This window comes from Physeter macrocephalus, chromosome 7, assembly GCF_002837175.3.
Source record: "Physeter macrocephalus isolate SW-GA chromosome 7, ASM283717v5, whole genome shotgun sequence".
Taxonomy (NCBI): Eukaryota; Metazoa; Chordata; class Mammalia; order Artiodactyla; family Physeteridae; genus Physeter; species Physeter macrocephalus.
The window spans coordinates 8294995-8309769 of NC_041220.1; the positions used below are offsets into that span (position 1 = coordinate 8294995).

The following is a 14775-nucleotide window of genomic DNA, read 5'->3' on the forward strand; positions in this document are numbered from 1 at the left end:
GGACCGGGGCACGAACCCGGGTCCCCTGCATCAGCAGGCGGATTCTCAACCACTGCGCCACCAGGGAAGCCCTTTACTTAGCATTTTTAATTGGTAAATTCATCATCTGAATTGTGACTAAGGAAGACCACTTGGATCTATACAAAAACTACCCAAAGCCATCTATAGATTCAACACATTCCTGTTAAAATTCAGTGACTTTTTTTTTTCAGAAATAGAAAAATTTATCCTAAAATTCACATGGAATCTCAGGGACCCCAAATAGGCAAAACAATTTTGAAAAAGAACAGTTCTATGGCCTCTGCACTTGGCCTGTAGGTAGCTGCTATCTTGCTTTGCGCTCACTAACCTCTTCTTTGTGTTTTCAGAGAAAGAAAATGAGCTCTCTGGTGTCCCTTCTTATAAGGACACTAATCCTATTGGATTGGCCCCCCCTTTATAACTTTATTTAACCTTAATTACCTTTTTAGGGGCCCCATCTCCAAAAACAACTATACTAAGGGTTAGGGTTTCAACATATGAATTTGGAGGGACACAAACATTTTGTCCATAACACACCATATACAAAAAAATAACTCAAAATAGATCAAAGACCTAAATGTAAGGCCCAAAACTACAAAACTCCGAAAAGGAAACATAGGGGAAATGCATCATGACATTGGACTTGGCAATGATTTCTTGCATGACACCAAATGTACAGACAGTAAAAACAAAAAGAGGGAGGAGATATGGGGATATATGTATATGCATAGCTGATTCACTTTGTTATACAGCAGCAACTAACACACCATTGTAAAGCAATTATACTCCAATAAAGATGTTAAAAAAAAATAGACAAATGAGACTACATAAAACTTTACCTCTTTTATGTATCAAAGGATACAATCAATGAAGTGAAAAGGCAATCTATGAAATGGGAGAAAATATTTACAAATCATGTATTTGATAAGGGGTTAAGATTCAGAATATAAAAAGAACTTCTACAGCTCAATGACAAAAAATTAAATAACCCAATTTAAAAAGGGGCAAAGGACTTGAATAGACATTTTGCCAAAGAAGAAATATAAATGGCCAATAAGCATGTGAAAATATGTTCACCATCACTAGTCATCAGAGAAATGCAAATCAGAACCATAATGAGATGTTACCTCACACCCATTAGGATGGTTACTATTTAAAAAAAAAACAAAACAGAAAATAGCAAGAGTTAATGAGGACACAGAGAAATTGAAATCCTTGTACACTGTTGGTGGGAATGTTAAATGGTGCAGCCACTATGGAAAACAGTATGGAGATTTCTCAAAAAATTAAAAATAGAACTACCATATGATCCAGCAATCCCATTTCTGGTTATATATTGAAAAGAATTGAAAGTAGGATCTCAAGAAACATTTGCACACCCATATTCATAGCAGAATTATTCACAATAATCAGGAGGTAGAAGCAACCCAAGTGTCCATCAGTGGATGAATGGATAAACACAATGTGGTATATACATACAATGGAATATTATTCAACTTTAAAAAGGAAAGAAATCCTCTCACGTGCTCAATATAGATGAACTTTGAGGATATTATGTAAACTGAAATAAGACAGTGACAAAAAGACAAATACTGTATGATTCCCCCTATAGAAGGTATCTAAAATAATAAAATGCAAAGAAACATAAAGTAGAAAAGTGGTTACCAGAGACTCGGATTAAGGGGAAGATGGGAATTGTTGTTTTTTAAGGGGTATTGAGTTTCAGTTTTTCAAGATGAAAAACTCCCAGAGATCTGTTTCACAACAATGTGAATATACTGAACACTACTGAACTGTGTATTTAAAATGGTTAGTTTTATGTTAATGTGTGTGTGTTTTATCACAATTAAAAAAATATCCAGCAAAGATCATGAAATTCTTCTACATATCTCATCTCATTCATCTGCACAATGATTAGAGTAAAACGTGCTCTGCGGTGGAAAACTAAAGGAAGGAGAATTTATATTCGCCAAGTCACCTCAATCTTTAGCATAGTGTGGGCTCCTACTTTTCTAAATCTTTAGTGCACTGCAAAGGTGTAACTTCACCTCTAGGAGAAGGAACATATTTAATGGACTTTGGGGGAAAAAAATTGAGAGAGAGAGAGAGAGAGAGAGAGAAAGGAAAGAAGTAAGGAAGGACATAATAATACAGCCCTAGCAAGTTCAATCAGTCAGTAAATGGTTATCAGATGCGTTATTAACTGTTTATAATTAATAATTAATTATTGATTGCTTATATTATGCCAAGGCATAGGTATATAAAGTTGATTAAAATATAATCTTAATTTACTTATTAAGCATTTGCTCTTCTCAACAACCCTGTGAGGTAGATATTATTAACCCTTTTTATAGATGAAAAATTGGAGGCTTAGTGAGATTAAGCATTTATCTGAGGAGTCAGAAAGCCAATCTGTGATTTGAACCTAGATCTTTCTAATTCGAAGTCATGATACCACATGGCCTCCAGTAGCAATTAAATTTTGGACAATTAGGTAACTGAATTTAGAACTTGCATTGTAGAAATAGAGATTTATTTGTATTTTGTTTTCTCATTGCAAAATACATGAAGTAAGAAATGAAAGTTCCCCTTTTCCTGTTTCACTCTTTAGAGCTTATTATGTTAAGAAGCTATAGTTCATTCTGTTTATTCCAGACTTAAATATATATATATATATATATATATATATATATATATACCCTTTCTCTTCATCTCTGTATTTATTTATCTATTTATTTTAATTTTTGTTGTTTTTTTAACAAAAATATGATTGTGCTAAATTCATGGTACTATACCTTGCTTTTTTACGCTGAAGACTGTGGAAATATTTCCTGCACAGGCTTCTACTTTATCTCTTTTGGTGACTGCATGGCATTATACTGTATAGCTATACTATTGTTTATTTAAGTCTGCTACTTATATTTACTGGCCTCTTTTATGCTCAGCGTCTCTACTTCAAAGCCTGACTCCTGATATTGATCTCAAACCCTCTTCTACTGGTCACCTTCCCTTCCAGGTTGCTGGCAACTCCATCCTTCCAGGGGCTCAAGGCACGTCTCTCTTTCCCCCATATCCACGCGGCCAGTAAAGCCTGTTGGCGCTAGATTTAAAATAAAATACAGCCCAAATCTGGTCCCATCTTATGAAGCCCCCACTCCCACCACCTGGGTCCAAGCCATCATCATCTCTCACTGAGAGTACAGCAGTAACTGATGACATCCTTCCTTGGCTCAAAAGCTCATCCTGGATTCCTAGGTCATTCAGAGTAAGAGCCCAAATGCCTCCGATGGCCCACAGAGCCACGTGTCCCCCACCCACCAGCCTTTGATCTCCAGTCCTATGTCTCTCCCCCAGAACCCTCTGACTACACTGCCATCCTGGCTGTTTCCATAACACACAGGCTTGCTCCTGCCTCAGGGCTCTTCCGCTGGCCACTCTCTCTGCCTGGATCGCTCCGACAGCTGATGTCCACAAGGTTCCGTCCTTCACCCTCCTCAAGTATTTTCTCCATGTCACCTTCCCGATAAGGTTTACCCTCACTACCACATCTATTTTCAGTCTTCTCACTTCACTGCTACAGATCCTTTTGGCCAAGTTCTATTATTTTTGTATGTAGCACTTGCCAATATAGCCTACATTTTCTTATTATTTTTTATTGTTATTTTGTCTCTCTCTGTCTGCAAGAATGTGATCTTAGAGGGGATATGGGGAGAAGGAGGCAGGGGTCCTTGTCAGTTTTATTGACTGATGTATCCGAGGTATCTAGAACAGAGCCTGAGGCATGGGGTGGTGGGGCACTTAGTAGCTGCTGAAGGAAGGAAGGAAGGAAGGAAGGAAGGAGTGATTAATGATGCTAATTCCCATCTGCCCTAAATAATAAACATGGACAGTACGAGTGATCAAGTTTGACAGAAGTAGAATTTCAAAGCCATAAGGTACTTTAAAGCTTTCCCAATACAACTCATTAAAAAATTTAGAAAACAGCACCAGAGAAATAAAACGATTTATCAGAGATCATACTACTAGTTCATGGCAAAGAATAAAGAAAATCTAGCTCTTTTGGTTTAATGGTCTTCTCTATTTCTTCACTGGTTCTCTTAGCTATTCCCTAAGTTTAGCCTAGACTTCTTGAGTCTCTGGAGGACAGTCATAATTATATCTAAATTGTATTTAACTTATTTCTCCCAAGAAATGTTAACTAATGTCTAAAGAAATGATATCTTGATAGTTCATACACTAGCTCCAAGGACCCCCCCCAAAAATCTGAGACTGGCCACCAGACCAAATGACAATGACCCCCAGACTCAGGGGTCAGAGTACAGTGGGCTCCCAGGGTCTATCACCAATTGTCTTAAGCACCCAGCCCGCTACAGCCTCCTCTGTCCCATAGATGACGTGTTTCTCACATGCAGTTAATTTAATTTAATTTTTAAGATTTTTATTTATTTATTTATTTTTTATTGGGGTATAGTTGCTTTGCAATGTTGGGTTAGTCTGTGCTGTACAACGAACAGCATCAGCTATATGTATACATGTACCCCCTCCCTCTTGGACCTCCCTCTCACCCACTCCCCCCCATCCCACCCATCTAGGTCACCCCAGAGCACCGAGCTGATCTCCCTGTGCTATACAGCAGATTCCCACTAGCTATCTGTTTTACGCATGGCAGTGCACATACATGCAGTTAATTTTAACAGCAATCTAAATGCTCGTATAGCTGAGAGGCAATTCACGTCTTACAAAGGACATTATGAGCCTTTGTGGTATTGAACGGAAACATCACCTGGGTAGAAACGAGTGCTCAGCAAGCTCTTCTCAGCGGGCAGGTTTCTGCTTTCTCTTTGCCTTGTCCTCTTTCCCTAGGTGCCATTCCTTTCCCTAGCCAACAGGAAAAGCTGTGTTAGTGAGTATCCAAGTCCTTTCATGACCAAAGTTAATTTCTGCTCTTCCAAATTGTTAATTCCCAATCCTTTTTTCTAAATTCTTTTTTATTATAGAGGAAGAACACCAAATAAAGGAAAAGAAAAAGAAAAGAAAAAAGTCTGGAAAGAAGAAAAATTACTTGGAGGAGGAGCACCAAACTGAAGCTATTTAGGTTCAGAGATGCCACCTATGCTGCCACAGCTGCAGACGTTTCCCACCGATGATGTGGAGGGAGCAATCCATGGGAGCCACTTGCCCACAGTAAATAAGACTAAGGGATGATCAAGAAAATTAAAAGATGCACTTACTGTCAGACATGCTGGTCTCATAACCATTAATGAACTGAATTCCAGGGAAAGAGTTTTGTAATCTTTTTGTGACTCAGCTTTATTAAAAATATCTATTATACTTATTAAGAGCAATACATCATGGTAGGGGCAGTGAAATACACAAAGAAACATGTCCAAAGTGGTGACAACAATATGATAGTACAAAGGGTCAAAGAGCCCAAACAACATGTGTTAAAATTTGCTGAGAGAAACGACAATACATTTAATCACTTTTTTGAAACTTGAGACTCATAGAGTAATGCATAAGCCTTAATTCTCCTAGCACGTGATGGTGGAAACTACAATTAACTGTATTACTGCTTTTGTATCTGAAATAAACATGAAATAGAAGGAACACTACATATTTTTACAGACTTTAGTCGGAACATTTGAACTGTTTACATTTAATAGAAATAATATCATTGCTTTAGTGGATTTTAAAACAGCAGTGTTTAAGTTCTCCAAAGCAATATGGTTTAAGTGGCATGAGTCTTTGTAAACCTCTGATCCTAGTACCATGCAAATTTATAATGTGTAAGCACTCAGGGAAAAGTGTCATTCCATGTCTATTTTTTTCTAGAGTAAAATCAGTGCTGATAGCATCGTAGTGACAGGAAGGACTCCACCATACTACCAAAGATACCTAACCCGCATCTAGTAAGGATCGTAGCTTAGGTCTATACTGCTTCTTGCTACTGAGTTCCAGTCTTGTAAAAGACCCAATTCAGCCATACTTGTCCCTGCCCTGTACATTTTCCTCTCAAGCAAATGTCATAGGTACGTATGCATATTACTATCAACGTACTGTTTAGAAAAGTTACCCAAGCAGTCACTCAGGGCATAGGTCAGAATACTAAAAATCTTCAAGGGTGAATTAAGTTAGAGAGGGATAGAACAGATGCTTTAAAGACAAGCAGAACTGGATTTGAATATGCTCTGGGTTTTCCTTATTACATGTCCTTGAGCAAATCACTTCATTTCTTTGAGCCTTGGTGCTCTCCCTGGAAAATGAAGATTAAAAAAAAGACCTTCTTTGATGGATTTTTTAGAAGAACAATTATTGGAGTATAGTTGGTTTACAATGTTGTGTTAGTTTCAGGTGTACAGCAAAGTGAATCTGTTATACATATACATATATCCACTCTTTTTAAGATTCTTTTCCCATAGAGGCCATTACAGAGTATTGAGTAGAGTTCCCTGTGCTATAGAGTAGGTCCTCATTAGTTATCTCTTTGCTGGATTGATGGATGGTTGAGAGACAATTAATTCAGCGCCTGGGATAGTTGTTCAGTGAGGCTAGCTGTTATTATTAGAAAGCATTGATATTCCCTCAGACCTTCAAGTTTCCTTAATTGCACTGACTCGAAATGGGAAGCACTTAACAATCAATCAGTAATATTTTGGGGGCTTCCCTGGTGGCGCAGTGGTTGAGAGTCCGCCTGCCGATGCAGGGGACGCGGGTTCGTGCCCCGGTCCGGGAGGATCCCACGTGCCGCGGAGCGGCTGGGCCCGTGAGCCATGGCCGCTGGGCCTGCGCGTCCGGAGCCTGTGCTCCGCAACGGGAGAGGCCACGGCGGTGAGAGGCCCGCGTACCAAAAAAAAAAAAAATAATAATAATAATAATACTTTGGGCCAGATGGCCAAGCAGAGACATGAAATAAAATATCCCAATAGGTTCGTAGAATAACTGTCAAACCCCCAGGCCATTATTTTGTTACCTAGAGCATAACCAATCTATCAAATCAATTCAAGGTGCTTCAGAAGCAACTGTACCCCTCATCGCCTTTATTGTAGAACAGACATTGCACTAAAAATGAAAAGTATGCTATTTCATGTCTGCACAAAGTAGTAAAGAAACTGTCTCAGATAAATAGCATTTTCTTAAGCTTTACCCCAATCAAGCACAAATTTTTTTCAATCTTTTAACAAATTTTCCATCTTGTACTTTTTTTAGTGTTCTATCATTTCTTTCTGGTTTACAGCCAAAGTAATAATAAATGATTGAGAATCTTCTGAGTCTCCCAGAGACTGGAATGTATTGGTATTCTCTCAAGAAATCCTGTTCTCATAGCTTCAATTTCTGGATGCTTGATGAGAGAATTTGGATAAGTATATGAAACTTGGAATGTTTATTGTAATTCTAAGACCTTTTGGAATGCACCCACCACATATGCCTCCTGTTTTGATATGCAATTAATATAGGTTTAAATATATACTTGCCCTCTGAAATTTATTATAAATATATAGCTATAGATACCTTATTTTTTTTCCCTAATGAGAATGTTAGAAATAGACTTTGTTCAAACTCTAATCACACTTAACAAAAAAGTTCTCTTGATGTAACAGCAACTTTCAAGCAGCCACATACTAAAGAAAAATACCCTGCTTCTCTTCATAGCTTTTCCTTGTGCATCTCCAAAAAAACAACCTGCTTTTATTCAAATAGGTTTTCCATTTTGGGACGTGTTTGAAAGTAAAGGAGAGCTAAGAACTGGAGAAAGATGATGGATAAGAGTTGTATTTCAAACTCTTGCTCCTGAAAAAGTCAGAGCCCACACTGCAGTTAATGGGTCACTGTCCTGTCCACTCAGAGAATAGAAGCCAAACAGAGAAAGATGTTTGTTCAGGTAAGAGACTGAGTCCATCAAGAAAATAGGAAGAAAAGATAGGAGAGAGCGACTTAAAGACAACCTAGTGTTCCCTATAGGTAAACATTTTATTTTGTTTCACAATGGGTAGGAAAACAATCTACTGTTTGTTGTTTTCCCAGCTATCAGTATTTTAACTGATCAAAGACTAGGTATTTTATTTCTCTTTGGCCTGATTTGGGAAGAAAGGCCAAGGACAGGAATTCTGGGTCACTCTATTTCTAAGAAAATCTTTGTATTTCAGACACTCGTGATAGTGATAAAATACACAGATGAGTTCAAAATGCTACCTCTGCATTTATGCAGCCAAATAAAATAATCATTATCTACTGACTTGAAAACTGAAGTAAATGTTTCTAAGAGTAAAACCAACAATGCATTATTTGTGCTACCTGGAAATAAAGAATAACTAAATTTTACAAATAATACAAAAGCCAACTTTACTCAATGGTTTTGAACTTCTTTCATACTTAATCTATTATTTGAAGAGTAACCAGAAACTAGACCAACTAGCTTAAGTTTTAACTTTTTCCTCTCTCAACCCTATGTGCTTCTGGAAAAGACATAAAAGTACAAAGAAAAGACTAGAAGGCTTGTAGAAAATAAAAAATGGAAAGGAAAAGATGAAAAGACAAGAAAGGTGTGTTTTTTCCCAGTCTCAGACTGTCTTGTACAATTCAGAAGTGACTCTTCACTGCCCAACCTGTGTGCCCACCTGAACCCCACATGCCATGCTACTGTGCTTGGGTCTTTTGTCTTCTAGCCACTGATTTTTCTCCCAGAAATCACATGTTGCCCCTGCCCCCCGGAGTGAGAAATATCTCCAGTGCTCCATCCATTCATTTTCCAATCACTGCGCAAAACTAACAAAAGCTACTAGAGGGGCTAGAGGTTTATTTAAAAATACTGTTGGTATCAATTAAGTTATGAGAACATCAAGCCATGGGTGCACTAGGGAATTTAAAAGAGAACACGGGATGCAGCAGCATGTATTTTCAACCACACTTCAGGGCTGGGCAAGGAGGACTTAAAGGAGCCCCAGACCAAAGACGCCAAGTAGGGATGAAGAGGACCACCACCCGCCATTGACCGAGGCGCAGCGTTTAGGTTTCACTGGGATTAGTTGACTTCAATTACAAGGTGGTTTTCTAGGTCCCATTGTCCTCATCTACAGTTTGCAAAAGAATTAGCCATATAAAAAATGATTTGGGTGACTATTTTCTCAACTCTCCCAGAGGTAAGCGATAGCTAGTGCCATCTAATTGCATAGGCTAGTGCTTCATTCATTACGTTAATCGGTACCTTAGGGAAGGTGTTGACAAACTACCACCACACAGGCAAAATCCAGTTGCCCAACTTGTTTTTGTTAATAAAGCTTTATTGTAACACAGTTATACTCATTCATTTATGCATTGTCTATGGCTTCTTTTGAGCTACCATGGTAGAGTTGAATCGTTACAGCAGAAATCACACAGCCTTCAAAGCCAAAAAATATTTACTACCTGGTCCTTTATAGAATAAGTTTGTTGACCTCTGCCTTAGATAATTAGAGTTTAATTCTTTCATAGAATGCCAGACAAGAAATGCTGCTGGTATATGACTGAAGCAAAAAATAATAATAATCCAAGAAAGAAGCTGTCAGTCTCTGAAAGTCTACCTCAGATTTATGCGGGGTTGGGGGGAATGAAAATTGGAAGGACTATCTAGATGTGTAGAAAAACTTCAACACTCTGAGGTGGTAACACTAAGTAAAAGTTTTTTAAATCTCTGTCCATTCTTTCTATACTTATTTGCATGAGGTTTATGTTGGTAAATGTTTCCAATAATTTCTCTCCTATTAATTTTTCATTTAATTATCATCTTCAGTTTTTTTTTCTTTTAATCCGATGTGTCATGTCATGTTTGTCCTTGCTCTAGTCATTTCACCTTATTGAGAAGCTGATTTAGAAAATGCTATTTCTCCATGTGTTCCTTGGAATTCATTCAACTTTTGAGAATATGACAATCTTCCTAGGAAAGAAGTCTTATGACATAGAAATGTAACACATGATGTTGTTGAAGGTGTGGAGAAACAAACACCTTTATGCGTGATTGATGAAATTATATGTTGGTACAATCTCTTTGGAAAGCAATTTAGCAATATCTAATGAAATCACAAAGGCACGTCCCTTTGACATAGCATTTCTACCTTTAGGAAATTATCCCAGAGATCCATATTACCTAAATATTTTTAAATGATGTTTCCAGATTGGTGACCACGTGGAGACTTGGGGAGAGTGGTGTGCTCACAGAGAACACAGAAGCTTCATGCCCTTTCCCCATGCCTTGCCCTATGCATTTCTTCCATCTAATTGGCCTGAGTTGTATTCTTTTATAATAAAATGGTAATCTAGTTTTTTAAAATAGGTATGTAAAAGGTTATCCTTTGCAGTATTTTCTTTTTACCAAAAGATTGAAAACAACCAAAATATCTCTTGGTTGGGGGCTTAGTTAAGTATAGTAAGGTACGTACATATCTTCCACACACAAGGGGAATACTGTGCAAACATTAAATAAAGAATGAGATACACGTTTACATACTAATATGGCAAGTCATTTGTTTATTTATTTAACAAAACCTTATTGAGCACTTACTGAGGTGTGTTTTTTCCCAACTTCAGACTGTCTTGTATAATTCAGAAGTGACTCTTCACTACCCAACCTGTGTGTCCACCTGGACCCCAACTACTGTTCTAGGCAAAGAGAATACAATGGACAAAACTAAGTTTCAGCTTACGTGGGGTGCCGACAATAAACAAATAGGAATGGATATATCAATATTGTGTCAATGGGGTAAAACCAAATGTAAGGAGGATGGGGGGGCAGGATTGTCGCATTTTATTTAGGGCTGTCAAGGAAGTTCTCCATGTTAACGTGGCATTTGAGCAGAGATCTGAAAGAAGTGAGGCAATTAGCTATGCAGCTATCTGGGAAAAGAACCATCCAGGGATAGAGGACAGGTACAAAATCCTTGAGATATGTTCAAGGTACAGCAAGGAGGCCAGTGTGGCAGCTACTTGATGATAAGGCTGACAGGTACGAGAGGAGATCTGAGAGTCTGTGGGAGGAGGACAATTAGGCCATAGTGTACACTAAGGCAAAGAAGGCGGCCGCTCTGAGTATGATGGGGAGCCATCAAAGGGTCCACAACAAATGGGTAATATGATGTGACTTTGTTTTCCCAAAGGCTCATGCTGGTTGATCTGTTAGTCAAAAGGCTCTTTCTTTAATAGAAACAAGAGATGACACGGGCTCAAACCAAGGTGTTAGGAGAGGAAGTGGTAAGATATATTTGGATTCTGCATATATTTTAAATGATATCAAAAAATCATTGCTGAATTAAGTGTTAAGAGTAATGTGTGCTTTAAAAAATAAATGGGGGTGATATAGATATATCACTCTTTGTAAATACACAAAACCTCTGGGAGAATAAATAAGAAATTGGTAGCTTGACTTGCTCCTGATAAGAAGAACTAAGGGTCTGGGGAATAAGGGTGGGAAGGGGGCTTTTCAAAGTACAGAATTTTGTGTCTTTTTAACTTTGAACCGTGTGATGCATAAATTATTTTTTTAATTAATTATTTAAATTAAATTTTTAAAATTAAAAACACTGTGACCTTTGATTGGTATGGACTACATCTTCATTTACTAGCCCTGCAAAAATGACTAAAGGGAAAACAAAAAAAAACATTGAATCAACCCTCAAAGGTGTTCTTCAATAGTTCTTCCTTCAAGTTCATTTTTCTAAAACAAAAAAGAAATCCAATTTGAGTTACCAAATATAAACTTTTATTCCCTTAGAATTTGCCACTTACTTCCTATTGTAACTCTCTTCAACCTTTGGCAATTCTTACTTTATTTTCATTTAATTTATCTTTTAGCTACCTACAATTGTTGCCTAACATTTAGAAATACACAAAGCTCTCCACAGTACATGGAAAATAAAGTATACAGCCAAATTTGATAAGGATTAATGAAGACTTTAAAGTTTGGGAAAGTATTATTTCGACATGAGAGCAATTCATATGATATATGATAAATACTGAGCGATAGAAGAACCACATCTATTTACCCTTAATATGAAGACTGAATTAGTCAGGGTAAGCTATGCTATGCTGTTGTAACAAAAATACAAAAAAGGAAGAAGAAAAATCTCAGTGGCTTGAAACAATATATTATTTCTCCTGTAATAGTTAAATATGATTGACAGTTTGGTTTGTGGGTGGGCGAGTTCCTCAGAGGTCCCAGAGGGAACTCAGAGACAAGGCTATTTCCATCTCATGGATTACACTTCAACACCTGTCGGACGTGAGAAGAAAGGAGGACTGTGGGTGAGACGATTTTATGGACCAGATCCGAAAATGCATACATCACTTCCACTGATTTTTTATTGGCCAGAACTGGTGATACGACATACTACCTAGCTGCAAAGGAGCTGGGAAATACATCTTCCCATATCTTCAAGACAAAAAGAAAATGACTTGGTAAACATATAGTACTGTCTCTGTCCCATTAAAGAATCAAGAAAACACACAACTTAAATACATTTCAGTAATGATTTTACTTAATGCTGCCAAACTCCAAATACTCTGCCATAGATTATTACTATTATCAGAATATCCACATGTGCCTCAAGTGGGTATTCTGGAAATCTATGCAAAGATGCCATTTTAACTTATGTCTTCCTTTAAGAATGTCTTTCTTCTAAAGAAACATTCTTCTGAGCTTACTTAAGTGGATTCTCAAAACCTCTCAGATTTTCGGGCTAACCCTCCTACATTTCCAACAGCCAAATATGCACTCAAGAAATAGATAAGCAAGTATAAACTGTTTGAAAATTGAGTGAAATCTTTATCAATTTAATAAAGTATGATAGTGAAAAATAGTGCATAACATTCATGCACTATACAAACTTTCATATACAAACTCCCATATACTATTCTGAATTAACTTTTTGTATATGTGCATTATTTCCTTAATGAAATTGTAAATGTCTTGCAGAAAAAGAACACTGTTTTCCTTTTTTTTCTACAAGTGTTTTTTTTATGTAATCAGTTGGCTTTAGCTAACTGATACAAAGATATTTATTATCTACCTGAAAGGACCTCTCCTCTTCTAAACTTCACTTCAACATTTACCTTTATCACGTAAAATATGAGTAAAATATATTAAATTAAACTTGTTTCAGTTATACGTTTATTTATTAAACAAATATTTATTGTGCACCTACAATGTGCCAGGTATTGTGGGGAGTGATAGGAACAAACTAGGGAAGAGACAGGTGTGATTCTACCCTCATGGAATTTATGGGCTTTAAGAGACATAAACGGATACTTATAATATATTGTGATAAATGTGTATGCTGTCCAAAGCGCAGTGAATTCGGGAGTCCTTGGGAGGGGAAAAGAGAGAGAATAGGAAGAACTTCCTGCAAAAGTTCTGCTTGAAATAATTAACAACAACTCAACACACAGTACTGGGTTAAATTAGGTCCCAAGACTTTATCATTACAAAGTCAATCTCATTCTTGTCAAGGAACCTAATGTTATACCTTATGCTAAGGAATATATTCAGTGTTTTCTCTCCTTCCAGCAAGATTACAGACTGCTGACAAAGTGAGTGCTTTCTTTTGTTTTATCTATTTGTAAAGTTACAACATGGCCTTGCAGCTCAGGCGGATCGACAGTTAGACCACTCTACACATTTTAAATCTTATAATCAATGAGCTTGATTATTAGTAACTTGATATAGTTATACCTTCAACATGCAACTATCTGAATTCATCAAAGCACAATGCGTTGCTTAAGCTTATATGGTCAATCATTAAAAGTGTATTTTCCATTTAATTTCTCAGATTTAAGGTAAAACTGCATTATAGACAGACTTCCATTTTTAAAATGTTTAATCCCATCCTATCATAACTCAATACCTGAGAACCCAAAATAATGAATTTAATTCCTGATACTAGATTTAAAAAAAAAATTTAATTAACATGACTGCCACCAAAATTTAAAACTATTTTTTCACTGTTACATGGCCTTTCCCTATAGTATATAACGTCTATATTATTAGTTTGTTAGAGCTTCCATAACAAAATACCACAGACTGGGTGGCTTTAACCAACAGAAATGTGTTTTTTCTCTGTTCTGGAGGCCAGAAGTCCAAGGTCAAGGTGTGGGCAAGGTTGGCTTCTCCTGAGGGTCGTGGGGGAAGCATCTGTTCCAGGCCTCTGTTTGTGGCTGCCCTACCACTGCCTCTCCACAGGGGTGTCCCTCTGTGTCCTGGTGCCCTGTCGTCCCTTCCTCTTCTTGTAAGGACACCAGTCCTACTGAATTTGGGCATCCCTCTGATGGCCTCATGTTAACTTAATCACTTCTTTAAAGACCTTCTCTCCAAATAAGGTTATATTCTGAGGTGCTGGAGGTTGGAATTTCAACATATGAATTTCAGGGCATGCAGTGGGGAGGGGATGAGGACACAATTCTGCACATAACAACATCCTAAAATGGTTTCCATTTCCAAAGATAGAAGACGTTAAGTACATTAATACTACCGCCCGCCCCCGGAGGCTTACAGGGCTCCCAAAGGCAATCTGTAAATAAGTGGACAGTTACATCAGAATCACTAGGGAAGCATTTTAAGAATGCAGACTCTCAAACCTCACCCCTGCCCCACCCCAGAAGTGTGATTTGTTAGGTGTAAAGTGGAATCTGGGAATGTGTAGTTTTGCAAAGTCCAGGAGACTCTGCCATGCTGCCAAATCTAGGAAGTCCTGTTCTATGGAGTCTCTCCTGCCTTGAGACATCGATGCAAGA

The 14775-nt window shown here is 37.5% G+C and overlaps 1 long non-coding RNA gene across 1 annotated transcript in view; it reads right to left on the minus strand.

Annotated features, from left to right (window-relative positions):
• Positions 1-5001, minus strand: part of LOC102996284 (uncharacterized) — a 28770-nt gene extending 23769 nt beyond the window's left edge. The window contains exon 1 of the long non-coding RNA XR_008617739.1: positions 4805-5001. This is a non-coding gene — a long non-coding RNA (uncharacterized lncRNA). The remainder of the gene's footprint in view (positions 1-4804) is intronic.
• Between the last annotated feature and the right edge of the window lie 9774 nt (positions 5002-14775).